Source organism: Falco cherrug, chromosome 2, assembly GCF_023634085.1.
Source record: "Falco cherrug isolate bFalChe1 chromosome 2, bFalChe1.pri, whole genome shotgun sequence".
NCBI classification, from domain to species: Eukaryota; Metazoa; Chordata; class Aves; order Falconiformes; family Falconidae; genus Falco; species Falco cherrug.
The window spans coordinates 4,481,056-4,499,878 of record NC_073698.1 but is presented as its reverse complement, the minus strand read 5'-3'; the positions used below and the strand labels follow the sequence as shown (position 1 = coordinate 4,499,878).

General features: G+C 45.6%; 1 protein-coding gene across 3 annotated transcripts in view; it reads left to right on the top strand.

Annotated features, from left to right (window-relative positions):
* PAK1 (p21 (RAC1) activated kinase 1) overlaps positions 1-18,823 on the top strand; it is a 73,554-nt gene that overhangs the window by 14,600 nt on the left and 40,131 nt on the right. For 2 of the 3 annotated variants that reach the window (XM_055702304.1, XM_055702301.1), the window contains exon 2: positions 11,805-11,883. The exons of the other annotated variant lie outside the window; for it this stretch is intronic. The gene's annotated coding sequence lies outside the window, so the exon portion shown is untranslated. The remainder of the gene's footprint in view (positions 1-11,804; positions 11,884-18,823) is intronic. 3 annotated transcript variants of the gene reach the window in all.

Genomic DNA, 18,823 nt, shown 5'->3' with positions numbered 1-18,823 from the left:
GTTGTAAAGCCTGGAAGGGACAGGGAGCAGATGAGTAAAATGTTTCTGTGCCGTTAAGGTGGGAAAATCCAGGGCATGTGCATGGTCTTCTGTTTGTTTAGTGTTTTTCTCTTAAGAAAAAAGAAGGAATAAAGGTGTTAAAACTCTATTGTTGCAGTACTGGCAGCAGGGTATATAAATAAAAGAGAATCTCTTTCACTGTGCACAAAGAGAAATATGAAAACCAAACCACAAACTCTGTAAAGATACTAATTAATTATTTGAGTAAACCCTGGCAGGTTGTTAGCATCTGGTGCTTGTTTACAGTGGCTGAAGTGAGCATCCCTTTCAGCAAGTCTTATGTACTGGTGGTAGTTTTACTACCCTGTTATCAAAGTCTCAGTGTAGTGTTGAAGAAACTAAATTGTTGATAGACTGCACAGTTGCGACCTTGTGGTATCCTGCTGAACCTGGTGGTGGCCAGCAATTTCTGAAGTAAAAACCCTGGAGAGTTTTCGGCATGTCTGTTTGTTTTATCCAGTGATACAAAGGGCAGATACCTTTCCTTTTTACTGTGTTAAGCCAGGCTCAAACACCAATGTCACTGAGTGATGTCCATGTTGCTTTTGTTATACCTCTGTTCTTTGCCCTGAGAGCTGTCTCTAGAGAATATCTAGATATTTGGGTTCTCTTGTCAAAATAAGTTGTTGTCTTACATGAATCGGAGGAAACTTTTGATGCTCAACTGTTTAATGTTTTATTGAAGTGGCAGTTCTTGCCGTCAGTCTGAAAAGTATTTGGACTTAAAACTGATGGGAAGTAACCAGTGATGCTGGGGCTTTGCAGTTGTACGGAGCTGATGGGCATCAGCCATCAGTCTCCTATGAGAGGAGGAAACACTTCGGAGGACCAGATCAGCAGAGATGGGGCAAAGACAAACTGCCTGGAATAGATGTTCTTCAGGTGTTCAGTGGAGTGATGGAAATGAGTGCGCTTTCACTTTAGACAGAGAGGAGTCTGATGGTCATGTCACAACTTGGGTGTGCCTTGCTGTGGGGTGAGTGCTTAGGTTGGGGCATGTGCATCTAGGGGAGGTCAGCAGAGATTCAGTCGGGTGTCACATGGGGGAAGCGGGGAACAAGGGCCATGTCAGTCATGTTGAGGCTGAGAGAGTTGGGCTTGTTCAGCCTGCAGGAGAGAAGGCTCCAAGGAGACCTTAGAGCAGCTCCAGTGCCTAAAGGGGCCGATAAGGACGCTGGAGAGGGGCTTTTTACAAGGGCATGCAGTGACAGGACAAGGGGGAATGGCTTTCAACTGAAAGGGGGGAGATTTAGATTTAAATTAGATATAAGAAAGAAATTCTTTACCACGAGGGTGGCGAGGCGCTGGCCCAGGCTGCCCAGAGCTGCTGTGGGTGCCCCATCCCTGGCAGGGCTCAAGGCCAGGCTGGACGGGGCTGGGAGCAGCCTGGCTGGGGGGAGGGGGCCCTGCCCCTGGCAGGGGGGTGGGACTGGCTGGTCTTTAAAGTCCCTTCCAACCTCAACCATTCTATGACTCTATGTAAATCTGAGAGGGTGTGCTGAGGGCTTTAAGCATGTCAGAGTGCAGAGAGTATAGAGAAATTTCTGATGACAAAATGGTTTTCCAGAGAGAGGGTCCTGAAATGAAAATTCCATCCCTGGTATAGGTGGTCAGAACAAGAACAGCATAAACTATGCCAGGACCAGTGATCAAAATCTCTGCTTCATGCCACTCGGGCCCTGCAGCAAGCAGGATGAAGTGTTGTAATCGCTTGATAGTTTGAACCAGGAACAAACCTGTGAGGTTTATTCAGGAGGAAAGGAAAAAGAGAGTGAGCAGTGCCAATGTTCCTGATGGGGGGAGGCTGCACAGGAGATGGGCGAGGATGGCAAGCACTGCCAGCTCCTGCTCCACTCTCTCTGCGCTGTTTCCATTCTGAGTGTGGTACCAGAGCCAGCAGTTTCCCTGGCAGCCTGCCGCAGCTGGCAGATCCCTGCTCTCTGCCTTGCTCTGGAGTCGCTTGCAAAAGTCACAGGGGGTTGGAGGGTGGCAGCAGAAAACTCGGAACCAGAGCAGGACAGGACAGAAGTCTGGAAACCCACATGGTGTTTCTCCTCTGCTGTAAATGTGTGAACTTTCTCAGCTCACTTAGTGTCCTCGGTTTATACATGGGTAGTGGAGCTATTGGGCACGTTCAGGTATTCTGTGTTACCCAGAAGAAGCTGTTCTTCACCCACATCAGTAACGTTTTGTCACCAAGTAGTGTTTTCTGGAGGAGTGATTTTCTGTGCATTGCTTAAAATTTAGAAGAAGATCCTGAAATTTTATGAGCCCCTAGTGTAAGCAGAAAAAGTTGGCCGAGGGGTTGGGGGAGTATTACCCTTTCCTGCAGAAACCATTGCTCATTTTCCTTTGAAAACAGTTTCAGGGTATTTTTTTTATTCCAAGCCTTTGTTAATTCATTATGCAGAGAAACAGCAGATAGCTGGTTCTTTTAGAAAGCTGCACAGATTAGAAGACACTTGAATACATAAGCCACAAGCAAAGACGTAAGAACATCCAAAGGAATAATAAATGTGAAGTGTGATGCTTTCTGGACTGCTGCACAGCTGTGAAATAATGGGTGAAGTGAGCTTTTTGCCCTCACAGATCGCATAGATCTGCTAAACCTCAGTACTTGTGAGTTTGACTTCTGTTTTTTTTGGCTTCAGATACAGCCAGTGTCTGGAGTTGAGGCACTCCAATACTCTGCTTAGTGTCCCCAAAAGACCTGCTAACTTAGCTAAGCTTTTGGGCTTGAAAGAGATGAGCTGCGTAGCTTGAATTGTAACTGGGTGCCTCTAGTTCTGGGAGGCTGTAACGACTGCGACCTTTTGAAACCTTGTTCAAACTGTTTTTGTTGCACTCAGACAGGAATGTTATGTGCTTTGTTCCATCTCCTAAAAGGCAAACCTTTTTGGCCACTTGCAGCTTTTCTACATTGATATATATGGGTCAGGGGAGGAAGCAGGCATAGTCTGTTAGATGTTTTCAAGCTGCTGAAAAAGTCCTTCTGAATGCATGAAGGAGGTTTTAAGATCCCAGCTGAACTTTTGCAAATAACTTCTGTCTTGATTAGGAACAGAAATAAGCCCCCAAACTTGAATTGCTTCCAACTTACGTGGACATGAGTGAGTGGACTGACTCTTGTCTGAGACAGACCTGTGTGGGAAAGGGTTCCATATTTAATTCTGAACTCTTCCTTTCCCTGGAAGGAAGCATCCAACGTCTCAGTTACCATTACTGGAATGTCACTGTTTTTCAAACGGAGTGAAACATACATTCAGTAGTTGAAATTAAGGTGAAGGTTTGCCCTGCCTCTTGAAATTATGGGAAGAGCTTTTCTTGATACCGGTATGCCTTTAGGTACGTGTCTTCACAGAATCACAGGCCACTTGAAGGTAGAAGGGATCTGCAGTGGTCATCTGGTCCAACACCCTTTGCTGAAGCAGGGTCACCCAGAGCCATTTGCCCAGGACTGCGTCCAGGTGGCTTTTGAATATCTCCAAGGAAGGAGACTCCACAACCTCTCTGGGTAATCTCTGCCAGTGTTTGGTCACCCTCACAGTAAAAAAGTGTTTCCTGATGTTCAGAGGGACCTTTCTGTGTTTCCGTTTGTGCCCCTGGCACTGGGCTCCACTGAGAAGGGCCTGGCTCTGTTGGTTTTGCACCTTCCCTGCAGGTATTGATGTACATTGATGAGGTTCCCCCAAGCCTTCTCTCCTCTAGGCTGAACGGTCCCAGCTCTGTCAACTTTTCATCATAGGGAAGATGCTCCAGTCCCCTCAGCATCTTCGTGGCCCTTTGCTGGACCCTCTCCAGCCTGCCCATGTCTCTCTTGTCCCGTGCTGGGCTCCCTTGTACACAGCCCTCCAGGTGTGGCCTCACCAGTGCTGAGCAGAGGGGAAGGATCACCTCCCTTGATCTGTCACCAGGACTTTCTGCAATGCAGCACAGGATGCCATTTGCTGCAAGGACCCATTGCTGGCTCGTGTCCAGCTTGGTGTCCACCAGCACCCCTAGGTCCTTTTGTGCCAAGCTGCTTTCCAGCTGGGTAACCCCCAGCATATTCAGGAGCCTGGAGGTGTACCTCCCTGGATGAAGCGCTTTTCATTTCTCCTTCCTGAACTTCATGAGGTTCCTGTAGGCCCACCTGTAGTTCCCTGGGTCCTCGCTGAAGATTAGGAGTGATGTTTGCTTTCCTGCAGTCTGTGGGCACTTCTCCCAGTCCCCATGATTGATAAAAAATTATCTAGACTGGCCTCACAAAAAGACACCTGTCAGCTCCCTCAGCACTCATGGGTGCATCCCATCGGGGCCCGTGGACTTCTGAGTCCCCCTTTGTAGATGTGAACAGAAGCTTCTAGAGGAGGAGTAAGGCCTTGAGAACTGAGCCAGTTCCTCAGCTCTCCCTTCTTCCCTTTTCTTCCTCCATCTATTGCCTGCTGACCTCAGCACTCAATTACTCCAAAAGGCGCTACACTTGCATGACAAGGCTCCTGTGTATTAGGCTTTAGATTTAAAGCCTATAGGTAATGTGGCTTTACAGGCAGGACACCTCTTTGGAAAGGTTCTCCTGCTGTGTGGAGCTTCTCCTGAGGCGGTGGTGTTGCACGTAACACCGGTGTGTGTAGCCTGTGCAATGTGTTTGCGGTTACACTTGGCTGAGTCTGCTGCAGGGACCGACTGCACGACTTCAGCTCAGGCTGCCTTAACTCATGCTGTTTGCTTTGGAAATTACAGTTTCAATTGCTGCTGATAACCCAACTGATTGTTACGTTATACATTTAGCGCTCTTTTTTTAGTCTTTTCCTTAATTACTTCTGTAAATAATTTTAGAACACTTAGCATTAATTTTGGAGAAGCTGGCATATCAAAGACTGTAAGGCTAGCAGCAGGTGCTGTAAGTAATCACTCTTCTAAATTAAGCAACACTTACCAAGGCAGTAGGTTAATTTCTGGGTAAACAGCCTGCATACAGATTCTTAGAATCAGCTGGATCGTGACCCAGCAAATGTCTCAAGGCTTTGTGTAGCCTTGATCACATGAATTGTCCCACCAAGCCTTTCATTTTTAGAGGGAACTGGGGCTGTGCTCGAGCTTCTGTTGAAATAGCGCTATCATGTTGGAATCTCTGTCACCTGGGTCTCGGCTTGTCTCTGGGGCTCAGTCTGCACTGCCATCAGAGGTGTATTTGGAGCACGGGCAGATGTGTCGAGCTGCCTGGAGCCCAGGGTACGTACCTGAGTGGCTAATGTTTATGCTGAAGTCTGGGCTACCGTGGATTTCTGTAACTAGCACAAGAGCAAGCAAGGTTGTGTTGGAGAGCTTTGTGCTGTTTCCTTCTCCACCTTTGTGTGTGTGAGCGGATTTCTGCAAAAATATTTCCTCTGATATCTCTTAGTAGAATTCTCTTGGGACCTGGAAGCGGTAACGGTTGTCCTGCAGGACAGATTATGCTCAAGCGATGCTGTCATTAGCCCGTCGCTTTGGATCGTTGCAGCTCCAGCCAACAGTGCTTTTGCTCGAGGCCGGGGGGTCACCTCCAGAAGTGTGGCTTGCTCTTCAGAAACTGCTCCAAGCCCATGAGGCTCCAGGGGGTCAGTGGTGTTCGTGACTTGATAATTAAATGATTTTCATCGACTCTGCAGGGCTCTGAGGAAATTGATAGAAATCTTTGTTTCCGTCACTACACAGAGCGTGACTTTGGAGCACTTTGTCTCGCTTGTGGAGTAGGAAGGTGTGGTTCACTCAGACTCGAGCTCTCTTTAAAATACATCTTCCTGCTTGAAGATCATGCTAAAAGGTAAGAGGAAGGGGGGAATTTCTACTTTCAGGGAATCCCGTGCAAAGTAGAATAGAGCAATAATAGAGCCCTTCTCTCCTTTCTCGAATCCCTGGAAGAACTTAAGAGAGTTGGAGGAAAAAAAACATGGATTTTTGGTGCTTCCATGTGACTGTAGACTGGGACCCATCCCTCCTTTGAGTTATGGTTGGTGCCTCCTGTGTCTGTGGATGCTAGTTATCAAGCTGGTGTTTGGAATCGTACACCTGCTAAATAGATCTGAAGCCACTTTTCACACTCCTTAACTTGATTTTTTTGCTACGGTCAGTCATCTTCAGACAAAGAGGCTGTTAGGCTTGAAGCTCGGTGCTGGGGTACAGCCCTCTCAAGTTCAAAAATACAATAACGCAGAATGACAGGTTTTGGAAGGTTGAACTCAGTTCTTGTGAACAGTGTTACAGAATGACATGGCTTTTGTAACTGGTTTAGGGGTCTGTAATCTCTTTAAATAAATCTCTTTTATCTTCTCACTTTCTGGATTAAAAGTTTGTGGATTTGTTTGCTCTGAAATCCTGAAGAGGCACAGTTCACATGGTAGTACAGTCCAACCAACTCAGTATTCTACTAAAGCAGATTCTTGCTCTGTAAGCAAAAATATTTTTTTCAGTCTTTGTTCCTAGAGGTGGCTGCTTTGATTTAAATGAACACCTTGAACAAACCATGAGTAGGGGTTGATCCCCCAGTCACATCTATCAAGTAGTGGCAGATTCTAACCCTATGTTCAGGAAGCTTTGTCTGGTGGAGAAGGTGCTGTCGTCCAGCCTGGAGAGCCTTATGGAGTTCCCAGCTCTGTAATGGGAACAGGGTGGACAAACGACTTGGATTTTGGATAGCTCAGCCTTACTCTGATACCTGAAATCTCACGTGGCGCTGTGAGCAAAAAGTCCTCTTTAAGTGACTTTCCAGTTCCGTGGTAACTGGGACCAAAACATTTTTTAAAAGAAATAGTGAAGAGGAAATCGTACTTGCTACCTACCAGTGACTCCCCACTCTTTACAGATCTGACGGTGGATGCCTTGTGGGTTTAACAGATGGTCCAAATGCATGTTAGTGCACGCAGATCATTTGGGTTCTCTGAGGTGCTGCGAGATGCCTCCAAGGCTCGGAAACAGAGTCTTGCACTGGACAAGAGCTGGGTGGACAGCGATTTGGTGATGGGAGCACAGAAATGTGCTAATCTTGCGCATGTTTTCTGGGCAGCCTTTTCAGAAGGGGTCAGAATTTGACCTCTTAAATACTGTGGCATTGGAAGCAGGGAAACCTTGTTTCCCAGATGATGATTTGGCTCTGTGTGGGCTGCAAGAATTGAAAGCATCAAGTAATGCAGCGATCAGATATTCAGCGAATGTCTTGCAGGCTGGCTTTCTGAAGGGACTCCTGGAAGAAAAAGCAGAGGACCAAACATCCTCTGCTCCAAATTTGTGGATTTTGGGAGGGAATAGGTCATTCAAGAATACTACTTTGCATCTCTCACTGACTCTCTCTCTCTGACTGCCTTAAACTCAGTCTATCCAAATCTTTTTTTCCAGGCTGGACAAAGAATTTGTAGTGCTTTCTCTTATCAAAAGTAGAAGGAAAAGGAATCCTATCCCTTACCAAAGATATGGACATTGCGTTAGAGGACTTGAACATACTGATAACAAAATATTAGTTCACCAGTCTGTCCTCTGAAATAAAACATGTCGAAAAAAATTGCTGTAACATTAGACTGAAACTTGGCAATTACGTTTGTGTGGCAATTTGATTCATTCTCCTAAAATACCCCTGGACAATATCCAACTGTAGCTGTGCCCTGATCCCAAGACCACGCTGCAGATGTCCTGAATGCTCAGATGGAAGCAGCAAGCTCTGGCAGCGTGTTCCGTGTGGTTGTTAGAAAGCTTTGAAATCTGGTTTGCTCTCAGAGGGCATTCCATTTGGGAAAGAGGAACTGATGGCATCCCAGTTTTAACTCTGGAAGAGGAGGAAAAAATAAAAAGCCTCAGAGACCCAAGCTTTTGTCTAGCCTGTGGAGCTGGGTGTCTTGTTCTGTCTTGCCAGCCTGCCTTCTCATTCAGGGCTCTCTGAGTGGTCGGTAACCACATTCCCTCTGCGAAAATCAAACTGCTGTCGATATGGCCTGTGAACCCTGGTCTCCCATGACCATCGTCCGTCACAGTTGTCTCCTCTCTTTGTCCTTTCACAGTCATCATTTGAAAAACTTTCCACTGCTTTTGCCTTAAAAAAAACTTTTGAAGTTAAGGGTCCCTTTTGTTTTACTGCCTATAAAGCATGCATGTTAATTACGGGACAATTGCTGTGTTAGCTGAGGTACTGCAGTCTTTCTGGGGGACTAAACCCTGCTCCAAGCAGGAGCAGTTCAGCTTCTCTCACTCAAACTCCCAGGGCCAGGGGTGAGGAATTCCCTAGGGTTTCTGCTCCGTGGTGACAGTGGTATCTTGTGTGGCTGCTGTTTATTACACTGTAAGTAATAGTTTAATGGACTTGCATGCAATAAATTGCTATTTCATGTTGGTGTGTGGTTTTCAGTAGTATGTCAGAGAATTACTTATGCCTTTTAATTTGCATCATTCAAGAAGGTAATATTTTAAGTATGTGATTGTAATATCAAGAGTTTATGAAGTGGAGGGCAGGCAGGCTTTTGCTTGCTCCAAAGATTTCCTGTCTAGAAAACATAAGTCATAAACATGACAACTATGGGATTTTTTTGGCTGCTTTTTTTCTCCCCCCCTCCCCCCTTTGAGTCAGGCTTCTTGCCTTCTCCTGCGTTTAGATCATCTTAAGAAAATGACCAGTTTCATGGTAAAACGCAAGCAGACCACCTAATCCGTGGAAGTCTTCTTGGAATTTGTTTTAAATTGGAACCTGTCTGGTCTCTTCAGCAGCCTGTGTGCTTAGTTTGACTCTTGCTCCAAAATGAGTCGTGTTTCAATCCCTGAAAGGCCTGCTTTCCATTGGATACCTTTGAAACTTTTTTCTTTTCTCTGTTTTTTTTTTTCTGTTGGTTGTCAGGGGGCTGCTGCGACTGCTACAGAGGCTGCACCGAATCCTTATGTATTGTGTCCCAGTTGCTGCCTTGATTTTTTATTTTTTTCACAGGGATCTGATCTGACTTACACCGTAGGTGTTGATCCTGTCATGTGCAAGCCCCTGCTGCATCCAGGGATCCAAATAAAGGATCCATGTAAGAACTGGATGCTGCAAACCCTGTGCTGTTGTCAGTGAAACTGGTGACTTCAGTTTGGGCAGGCGCCAGGTCCCCTGTTCAGAGCAGCAATACTGTATGAAGCCCTGGGCTTGTGGAATATGTGACCTGGCTGTTGGTTGGCTCCCTGCAGGATGGTCTGATTAGGTTGAACCTCAGGGGAAATGTTCAACTTAATTAAGGAAATAGTGACCAGATCAGAGTGTGGAACAGGGATGGGAAAGACCATCAACCGGTAGCAGACTGGTTTCTTGAGCATCCCTGCCATTAGATCTGGGCACAAAGGCACCGTGTGGACAGCAATTGGCTCTCAGACCTTGATGTGTCCTGGCTGTAAACCCATCCACCTTGCCCCAGGTCATGCTGGGGAAGTCAGTAGTTATTGTAGGGCTGTTCTAGAGGTATCTGTGGGAGAAGATGGCAATTTGGGAGGTGGTGCTGGAAAGACATTCTAGAAAAGCATCTATCTGTTGTTGGTGTTACTTACCTAATCACAAAAAACAGCAGCGAACCAAAGCTGGGGGATTATGCACAAGTTAAGTGACGTCCTGGATGCACCTGCTTTGTGGTTTTTTTGCTTTTAAAAGTATGGTTGGTTGGGCATTGAGTAGCTTTTGGAGATGTGTTTTTAGCCACTGCTTTTAAAATCAGCATGCTAAAACCCCTGTGGAATTGTGAGAGTTATATGCATATGCAAACAGGTATTGGTTGAATTCAATAATTATAAAATATAGCCTTGGAAACCTCATCTCAGATGTTGTCAGCAGGTCCTTCACATTTTGCCAATTTTCCAAAGCTGTCAGGTAGTGCTGTGTGGGAAGTGTTACGGGGCATTATGGGATAAATCCTGAAATCCTAATTCAGGCCAAACTCCCACTGTTTTCAGTGGGTGGCTTGCTGGCATTAAGGCCAAGTACCTCTTAGCTATCACAGGTGACCTTTCTATCTTTTTAAAGTCAAGGAGACTGAAAATTGATGCCTGTATCTTATAGCACAGATCAAACTGCAGGATTGCAGCCCTTAAAATTTATACATGTGCTTTGTGAACACGAAGTTAGTTAAATAAAAACATTTCCAGTAACTGTTCTTTAGATTCTCAGTAATACTGGTGACGTGCCAGAGACCTGGAAACAGAAATGAGCTGGTGATTTAGAGCAGCATATAAAGATGACTCTCATCGTGTAGGGGAAATGCCAATGTTCTGAAAACTGTTTTTCATAAATGGAGAAAATACAACTGCTTTTATTTTAAAATGAAAACTTTAACTTCTTTCAAAATATCAGCACAAATTTATTAGATTTATTTGTTCAGATAATTTATTTTTTTTTTAAAAAATGTTTCTATGAAATGCCTGTAACTGTCAGAATATTGCTTTCCAGTAAGAGATACTGAATTGCATATATTTTAGATGTTAATAGTTTGGAAGTAGGTACCTGAGGTTCCTGTCACCATACAGTTGAGATCATATGTTGTTCTGGCCTCTTCTGGCTGTGCAAGAAAGAGGAAAGTGTTTGTGTTGGCAACATTCAACAAACCAAAACAATATCCCAACAGTAAAAAAAAGAAAAAGGCCCAAAAACTTTTTAAAAAATGTTGCTGTGTAAACCTTGTCTGGCAGAAAGTCTTCCCAGCTGAAATTAAGAGCTCCTTTCCTTCACCTCCATGGAGCACCATCATTAAAGTCTGCCTGAACCTGTCTTGGTGTCAGCCTTGAACTAAGGACTTGCTCAGCTGCGGTTGAGGCTCCAAAGCCCACGCTTTTTCTTCCTTCCCTGCTTCCTCTAAGGTGGTCTCTGCCTATCTGTACTTAAAGTTAGGGAGAGCTCTTCTGTCCCATCATCTGGGCTCCAAGGGGAAGGAAGGGTTTTGCCATCCTTCCTTGCCCCCCTTTACCCTCCCATCAGGGACTGCATACACAATTCTCTTTTTCTTTCTTTTTTTTTTTTTTTTTTTTTTTTTTTTTTAAACTGAGGATGTGTTTCTTATGGCAACTGAAGTTGCAGAAGCACCTGAAAGGGATTTTTTTTCATGATGCCTGCGCTGTAACACGTGAATTGCCTTTCCTTGAAAGAGGTGATTGACTGATTGCAGGAGGGCAAAGCAAACAAGAAGTACTCACGCTTTCCCTGGCTCTTGTGTCTCCAAGATCATAAATGAGGTTTCTGTGAGAAGCAGAACAAGAGCTTGCATCTCTCAAGTATCAGGACTGTACTGCATATGTTAAAGCTCAAAATAAGGGTGTTCACTGATCCCAGCTCTTCCACTGTTTTTTGGGTTTTGTTTTGCTAAAGGTTGTCACTTATCACCTCTTGTAATTTTTCTTCATCACTGAACTGGGGCCATGGAGGCTGTTTGACTAAAACCACTTGCTTCAGATAAGTTGTTTGAGTGATGTTGCATATCTCTTTCCTTTAGAGCCTCCCTGCCACTCTGTGCGGCTTGTAATTGTGAAACTGGTGAGGTTGGCAGGAGCCTCAGTGGGTAGTTTAGTCCAGCTCCCCACTTACAGTGGTGGCAGCATGTTCAGAGGCACGCCCAGTGGGGTTTTGAGCACCCCCAAGGATGGAAACTCCATGATTTTTCTGGGCAACCCGTTCTGTATGTTTGGTTCTATCCCAGGAAAAAAGTTCTTGTTTCTGTTTTTTTGTTTTGTGTTTTGTTGTCGTGTCCGTCCCCCCAACTTCTTATGTTTAAGTGGAATTTCTTGTATTTCAGTTTGTGCCTATTGCCTCTTGTCCTGTTGCTGGATACCACCAAGAGGAGCCTGCTTCCATCTTCTTTACATCTCCATCAGGTATTTATGCATATTTACAAGATCCCCCTGAGCTTTTCCTTCTGCAGGCTGAACAGTCCCAGCTCTCAGCCTCTCCTCATATGTCGGATGCTGCAGTCCATTAATCATCTTCGTGGACCTTTGCTGGATTCTCTCCAGTCTGTCCATGTCTCTCTTGTACTGGGGAGGCAAGCACTTGACCCAGCTCTCCAGATGTGTCTCACTAGCTCCGAGCAGAGGGAAGGATCACCTCCCTTCACCTGCTGGCAGTGTCTTTCCTAATGCGGTCCAGATGCTGCCGACTTTCTCTGCTGCAAAGGCACTGTGGAGGCTCATGGTCAGTTTGATGTCCACCAGGACTCCCAGGTCTTTCTCCGCACAGCTGTTTCTCTGCTTCTTGGCTCCCATCTGTGCTGATGCCTGGGATTATTCCTCCCGAGCATCGAGCATCGGGGCTTTGCATTTTCCTTTGTTGAACTTCACAAGGTTGGTGTTGGCCTGTTTCTCCAGCCTGTCCAATATCCCTCCGAGTGGCAGCACACCCATCTGGTCTGTCAGCCACCCCTCCCAATACTGCTTCATCGTCAAGCTTCCTGAAAGTGCACTCTGTGCTATCACCCATAATCTTTCCTTTACGGAGAATCCAGAGCCCTTCGTGAAGTGTTTCAACAGTTCTGGAAAGTACGTTGCTGTTCGCTGGGAAAAATCAGACAGAGACGAGGTAGCTTCCCTAGCAGTAAAAGAACATTTAATACTGTGCCCTTGTAGTGAAGGAATTCATCATTATTATTTAAGACTTTAATTCCTTGGCTCTTTGATACTTCCTGCAATGCCAGCTCATGCCCTGTGCTAACACCATAGCAACCTTCTATAAGTGTCACTATATGACGTTGCTTGTTGGCCAAAAGCTGGACAAGGAATGCTTTCTAGGGTAGGATATCCACGGTGTCGGTAGGAAAAGTGCGGCAGTATGAGAGAAAAATCCTTTTGTTATTTAATAGTATTGCAGAGTGACGGTGGGTTGGGGTTTTTTCCTCCCCTAAACTGTGCCCCAGGGGAAATATGGGCATCAACTGAAATTTTCTCAATGCTTTATCTATATCCCCCTCCCCCAAAACCTCTACACCCTAGGCACACTCTAAACCTCTGGGCTAACAGATGGTGTTGAGAGGGGGAGGGAGGGGGAACAATTTGCATCTAAATAGCTGAAATAAAAAAGGGTCATGTCCCACAGACCAGCCCCACTCACCTGCTGTTTAAATCCCCCTGAGAACCAGGCAAACGCGCTTAGTTTTTTAACATCTGCGTCAGCTGTACTTACTCTCTGAAGCATTCTGCCCTAGAAAAGCTGCAAACCCACGTATCTTGCTGGCTGGGTTGTGTTCTGGCCCCAAACCCATGAACTCTTAAGGATTTGCTTCTTTGAATGTGGTTGACAGCTGTGTCACTTTTGTTCAGCCCTCCCATCAGAGTGACTGCTGCTGTTGGCTATTGTAATTAGTGCAAGCGCTAATGGTATAGAAAAGGTCCAAACCAAATATTACCTCTTCCATCAGCTTTATACTCACATGGCTGCATGGGTCTTCGGAGGTGCTTCTTGCTGTATGGTCCTGCGGCCTCACGCCACAATATTCTGCGCTGGGTTTGTGTGTGTAGGTGAGACGAGGTTTGGCCCTAGTGGCCACCAAGCTGCAGCGCGGCGGTGGTCCTGATCCTGCAGGTGTGCGGCGGTGGTCCTGATCCTGCAGGCCTGTGGCATGGTTCGGTGTTGGGTGGTGGTGCTTAGTCCTGCCTGCAGGCAAATCTAAGTTGCTTTGGCTTTCTGACTCTGTACTGTAGATATTTGCCAGGTTAAACTAAGACCTTGCTGCTCTGTGATGATTTTCTTCTGGAGTGTAAAGATCTAAAAGCTGTTACAACTGTTGGTTCTTTTGGGGGTGGGGAGAGGAAGAGAAACATTTACCCACCATCTCTACAGATTTACGGAGGCTGCCCTGGCTCTACGCCCTGTCCTAGCAGCAAGGAGTGAGCTTTTGTCTCTTCAGACAGACTTTCTCAAAGTGTTATGCTGTGGAAAGCCTGTAATGAAGAAAACCTTCCCACTTCATCATCATCACGTGGGCTATTGACACACTGAAACCATCCTACCTGATTTCCCAGTGGTATTTTAGGGATGCAGGCAGTGGAGGAGGCAAGAGAGCTTCACAGCTGAAGTTTAGTCTTACTACTAAATTCCAGGATGAGTGAAACCTTTTTCTACCCACCAGCTCCTTGGGCTTCTATGCTCAAATGCTAAAAACAAAGAATGTGAAGATAGTCCAAGTGGTTTAGGAACTTTATTAGTTTTGTCTGTTGGCACCTTTTCCACCTCCCAATGAGCCAGAGGCATTTGGAGTTCAAGTTTTGCAGACTTGAGGGCTCAGTAGGATAAGGAGTGGTGAAGGAGAGGGCTGGGGACCCACCGCTGCCTTCTGTGCGTTGACCTGGTAGAGTAAAACTTCTGCAGAGGGGGATTTTTATTTCTGGAGTTGGAAGATCTTGAATCTCTTTTTTTCTCCAGCACAAGTCTGAAGGGAAATTGTGAGGTTAACCTTTCTGAGCTGCCCGGCCCTCTCTCCCACAAGTGTCTTGGAAGAGGAAGTGGACTCAAGAAGCGGCATTGTTTACTTTTCTTGTTTAATTCCTAAGCATATGCCAATATAGTGAGTGGTAGTGGCTGAGTAACCTGTGTGCGTGAGGTCCACATGGAATTGGGCAACAACCCTGTTTATATGCCTCTGGGGAGTTGGTTTATTTATTTTTTAAATTAATACGAATTCCAGTTAGTAGAAACAAGATCTGGTGTGTGCATATGTACAGAAGTAACTAGGCAAGGCGTAATACCAAACAATACGAATTCAGAGCTGTCTATTGTGCTTTATAACTTTTTACAGCTCTTTTTTTTAATATTTTTTTTAAAGTATTTCATATCACTTGAGGATAATTATTATAGACTCCTAGGATGGTCGGGGTTGGAAGGGACCTTGCAGATCATCTGGTTCCAGTCCCCCTGCCCTGGGCAGGGCCCCCTCCCCCCAGCCCAGGCTGCTCCCAGCCCCGTCCAGCCTGGCCTTGAGCCCTGCCAGGGATGGGGCACCCACAGCTGCTCTGGGCAGCCTGGGCCAGCGCCTCGCCGCCCTCACGGGGAAGGGTTTCTTCCTCATGTCCAACCTAAATCTCCCCTCTCTCAGTTGAAAGCCATTCCCCCTTGTGCTATCACTGCATGCCCTTGTAAAAAGCCCCTCTCCAGCGTCCTTGTTGGCCCCTTCAGATAGGGGAAGGCTGCTCTAATGTCTCCCTGGACCCTTCTCTTCTCCAGGCTCAACAAGCCCAGCTCTCCCAGCCTGTCTCCATGGCAGTTGTTGTCTTCATATTTGTGCTTGGGACTGCCCCAGCCCATGTGCAGGACCTTGCACTTGGCCTCGTTGAACTCCATGAGGTTCACACAGGCCCACCTCTCCAGCCTGTCAGCGTCCCCCTGGGCCATCCCTTCCCTCCAGCCTGCCGACCCCACCGCACAGCTCGGGGTCATCGGAAACTCACTGAGGGGGCACCAGATCCCAGCATCCATATTGCCGACAAAGATGTTAAAACAGCACCAGTCCCAGCACTGAGCCCTGGGGAATGCCACTTGTCACTGGTCTCCACCGGTATTTTAGAAATGATTTTATGAATGGTCATATGGTGCATACGCGCTGTCTGGGAGTAAGCAAGATGAGTTACTTGGGTGGTGCAAATGATATGCACACACGTGTGTATATGTGTGTACATACACATGTACATATGTACATGCTCTCTACTGTACTGCACGCTCTGCCTCTGCCCTGCTCCTTCTGCCCCCTCCCCATGGGCCCCAGTGGGGTGCTATGTGCAGGTAACTGGTGCTGGCAGCTGCGCTGGCTTGTGCTGCTGCTGTCTCCTATGGATAAAATGCTTGTTATGCAGCAGGGCCCCACCGAGCGTGTGAGAGCAAATCCAGAAATGAAAGATGTTTTTTGAAATCAATTTTTTTTTAAATAAAAAAGATGTAAATTGCACCTCTTCTACAGCTGCACATGTTACTTTTCGACAAGGGAGGCAAAGGGTGGAAATATGAGGAAATAAGAGGTGCCCTTTGACATGACATTTGCAGGTAGTGGGGCAAAGAATGGGGAAACTGTGTTTATTGGCCTCAGGTGTATACTGCTTTTATTTTCTTGGTTTTCTTTTAGTTTTTGTTGTTTGTTGTTTTTTTTTTTTTAAACTGGCTTAGCAAGTGGCTGATTGGCATTGGGCAATTTTATTTCTCTGTCTTCCTGAGCTCTCCAACTGGGAGAGGAACTTGTGTACAGAAAGAACCATTCCAGTAGTCTACAGTGTTTTTTCAATCACTTTCTGTGTGTGGAACTGAAAGATTAAAAGAAAGATGTGCAGGGTTGGAACCGTGCCTAAAGCAATCCTCAGGGATAACAGGATTATTTTGACTGATTTTTTTAATTAAAATAGAATGCTAAATAGATTGTTTTGAGTATACATTCAGCTCTGGATTGTTGTTATTGGCCTAATTGCCTCCCAAATTAGAGATACCAATATTCAAATTCACTCTATCCCTCAGAGGACACTGACATTAAGTGTGAGTGTGAAATGCTATGTAAATGATATACAGGCAGGCAAGGCAGAAAATGGTCTTTAAAGACGTTAGCCTAAACTTCGGTTTTCTCTTTACCTGCTGTGTCTTGACAGACAGGATGATGAATTTATATTTTTCTGTATTTATTTATTTATTTATCTGTCCTGACAGGTCTTTCAAATGCTTAGAAATGTAGTCTGAGAAAAATGCCAGTAATCTCAGCCTTTGAGGAAGCAGCAGTTAACGAATCTCCAAGGAAATATCCAGAACACAGATGTTCCATGGGGGAGAGCAGGTTAGGAGCCAGCAGAGAGGGGCTGGAGACAGTATATCATCTTGAGTCTTAGACAGAAGCTGTCTGTGGATTTTGAAATGACAGACTTGTGGGCTGATCTGCTCGGGGCTGCTTTTTGAGAGCCCATTTCAAAAAGTAATGATTTGGCATCTGACCACTTCTTTTTGAGATGTCTAGGTTCAGCTTTGTCAGAAACAAAGCATTAGGTATTTCCAGATTTTTAATTGTATTAAGGGTTGAAACCCTCAGGGGAAGTTTCACCTATGGGGATGTATATTCACACCATGATAGAAGAATATATTTTAGTTTAAAGAATATATGTTAGGCTCAAATCCAACTTCTGTTTTTAAAGCTAAAAGGGACGAAGCATAATGGCAGGCCACAAATTTGAATGTCTGTTTTAGATTTTAATAGAGCAACAGAGAATGATAAAACTTGGACGCTTTTGTTGAAGAGGACTACTTTATCCTCAGATAAAACTAGATAGATACTGAAGAGTATTCACAGAAAAACAAGTTATTTTGAGCCCAAAGTAACTTTCCTTAAAAATAAAAGCAGCCAAATGTGCATATCTCAGGTGGCTGTGAATCAGCACCTGCAAATACCAGCGGTATGAGAATAACTAGGAATGGAGGGAAACTCAGCTCGAAGGATGCGGCTGGAAAGAAAGAGTGGAGGAAGCAACCTCATACTTGCAAAGGAGACAGTTCACTTAAGCCACCAGGTCATGGTCTGTTTTGGAATGATTTGCAGGATGCCCTTTCTTGCAGCCAGTGTGTTTCACTTCACCACGTCGCTCTGTGAGGAGTGTAAGAACAGGCAAGGGGGAGTTAGTGTGGGTTGTGCTGCAGTGGGTGTACAAATGTGAGCCTCAGCAAAGATGGAGGCAGCACTTACGTGAGGCAGGTTGTAAATGCCGTGAAGTGGCTGGGGCAAAATTGGTTTGGGAAGCGCAGCCCCATGCATTCCTCCTGGGGATGCTCGGAGACCAATGCTCTGAAATTTCTTGTGGGCTGTGAAACAGCCGTTTCCAAAACTGACTGCCCTGTTTGTATCAGATTTATAGCGAACAGAGCTGTTACTGTAAAGGCGAGAGGTGGAATTATAGTGTGCTAGCTGCAGAATGTAAAATAACTCCTTTTATACTCTCTTGCCTTTGATTTACAACAGGAGAGAGAGGGCTTGTGGGCAGGTAACCTGGGGTGGATGCTGAAATGAGAATTGGCTTGACAGCCTGAACGCTGAGGAAGCTTTGGGGTTATGGGTAGCTAGCAGGAACCTCTACAAGAGTGTGCTGGCAGTGAATGTCCTTGAATCTTAATTATTGGAATTAAAGTATGATCAGAAAACTGTGCATCTTGATCTGCTGCATGCTGTGCTCTCCCAGGGAGGCTAATTCACATGCTGATGACCCACAGCTACTTCCTGCTAAGGACTTCAGCAAGGTGACTTCCAGCAGTGGGAGGGAATTCTGTGCTGAACAAAAATACCTTGACTCAGACAGCTTCCTAGAATGCCAGTTTTTGGTTGTCTTCATTTTGGAAATCTGGTGAGTTTTGGCTAGCACTTAGAAAAGGTACAGCAGAGCTGCTTGGCTGCTCAGTACTGACCATAGCATTTTTAGCATTTTAAGTGCAGAGGGAGTATGCAACCAACCTGACAAAGCATTTGAGATGAATAAAACATGCATCCTGGCAATCCATCCATCAGTGAAATCTGAATTCTGCTGAATTTGCAGTTCATATTGTTGCTAATTTTATGATGTAGATGCTTGTCCACAGGGAATTGGATTGAAAGAGGCAAATCACTTGCTGCAGATGCTGACAGGGCTGTGCACAGGAGCTCCACCAGCCTCTGCTGGATTGGGTTTTGTTGCTGCATCCAATGGTGCTGCTTCACGAGGAAGAATGAGTTTTGAATATGTAGCAATGAAGATCCGTGTGTCTTCTTAAAGCCACTTAGGTAATCGTAGCAAGAATGCAGGCTAAGAAGATCCATGCCCCAGAAAGACTTGCACA